At 52.8% G+C, this 2,065-nt stretch overlaps 1 non-coding gene across 1 annotated transcript; it reads right to left on the reverse strand.

Annotated features, from left to right (window-relative positions):
- Positions 1-211: 211 nt before the first annotated feature.
- LOC148091288 (U6 spliceosomal RNA) lies at positions 212-317 on the reverse strand. Its single transcript, XR_015715958.1, has one exon. It is a non-coding gene; the product is annotated as a U6 spliceosomal RNA (small nuclear RNA).
- Positions 318-2,065: the final 1,748 nt, after the last annotated feature.

The following is a 2,065-nucleotide window of genomic DNA, read 5'->3' on the forward strand; positions in this document are numbered from 1 at the left end:
ACGCATGTAAGTTCTTTGATTGACACCTCGCTCTCTCGCTTTTCCAAATATGTTAACACTCGGGAACCATCTGGTCTAGTTCATTTTGGTGTAGGAGATATCCTTGAGTACATTTTTTATTTATGTGATCTATTCAGATTTTTCTACATTTTGAGCTGATTTTGCATATATATATATATATATATATATATATGTTTTTATTGATTTAAAAAAATATATGGAAAGCTTCACGACTTTGGGTGTCATCCTTGCCCAGGGGCCATGCTAATCTTCTCTGTATGTTCCAATTTTAGTCTATGTGCTGCAGAAGCCAGCGCTGTTTTTATTGATTTTTTAGAGAGAGGGAGAGGGGGAGAGAGAGAAACATCAATGAGAAACACCCATTGGCCGCCTCCCGCCCGCCCCTCCTGGGGATGAGCACCCGGCACGGGCCCCGCCCCAGTCTAGCGGGCGGCTCGCCACCAGCTCAGCCACACCCGCCCGCTGCTTATTTCTGTTTTTATTGGTATTTATATTTATTTATATTTTATTTTTATTGGCTTTTTCCTTTTTCCATGTCTTGTGTGAATTGTTGGTATAAACATCCTTTCCATTCCCATTTCTGTATCATTCCATTTGAAAGTCTCCGAGGCTGAGCAGCGAAGTGCCCCCAGGGGAGCTGACGGCGACGTGGCATAAGCTGAAAAAGTGAACTTTAAAACGGACTCGCCACAGGCACGCCTGCTGCGGGGCACATGCGACCCTGCCCACTCTGAGGCTTAGTTTAATTCTGTGGAAATCCGTGCAGCGGTTTTAGCGCTTCGATCGTAACCTGCTGGGCGACGGCGAGGAAACGACGGTTAGAGCTGGAGCGCTTGGCGGGTTTGGTAAGTTACTGAGTGATAACGTGAAGTGATGCTGCCAAAGGAGTCAAACGCTGTACGCGGGGCTTGTTAGAAAAAGTAGTCCGTTTAATAGCAGCTGAAAAGATCTGTGAATAATGAAAATAAAACCCTTTTAAGTCTCCTACATCCCTAGTTATGTGAAACAGGACCGAGCCGCTGACGGTGGAAATACCGTTTTCTCCACAGCACGTTGCCTCCCTCCACTCCCAGCTGGATACACCTCACCCAAATCGAGTTCAAGAGGCACACACATTTTTGTTGTTTTTAATCCTCACCGGAGGATACCGTTTTCCCATTGCTTTTTTCAGAGAGTGGAAGGCAGAGAGAGACGTCGATGTGATCCATTGGTTGCCTCCCGCACGCGCCCCCTCCGAGCCCGCAACCGAGGTCCGTGTCCTTGGCCAGAATCCAACCAGGGACCCGTCAGTCAGACGGCCAACGCTCTAACCACTGAGCCAAACCGGCCACGGTACTCTTTTTCTTTTCTTTTTTCTTTTTTTAAATATGTCTATTGATTTCAGAGAGAGAAAGGAGAGGGCGAGGGCTGCCTCCCGCACGCGCCCCACCGAGGCCACCACCGTGGCAACGTGCCCTTGACCAGAATGGAGCCGGCAGTTTCCTGGCGCCTGGGAGGACGCCCGGGCGACTGACCCACCCCAGCCAAGGTTACAGTGAAACGCTTTTTCCAGCCTGTTCGCAAACGACCGAAGTGAGATTTCCCGCCATTTCACTTAAAAGGAATGGAAGGTTTCCCCTAGATTCGTGGGAGGCCCGAGCCTACAGCGCTTTCCCCGCAAGGCGAGCAGCGGAACGCCGAGGCCAGTAGGCTGCGTGACGACCCCGGGGACAGAGCAGAAGGTGACAGAGCAAGTTCCCTGATAGGTGCTCGGCCCGCGCCGATAACTCGGACGGCGAGAACGCCCACGAGAGCGAACCGGCTCGCGAGCGGGCCTGGCGCCGGCGCCGAGTACGGAGAGCGACCGTTGACGGGAGGAGCAAGGGTTGGGGGCGGAGGCCGGGTTCGCTCCAACTCGAGCCCTGATTGGTCGGGCCCTGAAAGCCGAGTGACGACCGCCCAGGAGAACGTCTGATTTGTGCGGTGGGCGCGGGTAGGCGGAGGAAGCGTATCGCGCAGGCGCAGCTGCTCCGCTCCTCTTGCCCTAGCGCTCCGGCCCAGCGCT

This window comes from Miniopterus natalensis, chromosome 17 (assembly GCF_054644295.1).
Source record: "Miniopterus natalensis isolate mMinNat1 chromosome 17, mMinNat1.hap1, whole genome shotgun sequence".
Classification (NCBI taxonomy): Eukaryota; Metazoa; Chordata; class Mammalia; order Chiroptera; family Miniopteridae; genus Miniopterus; species Miniopterus natalensis.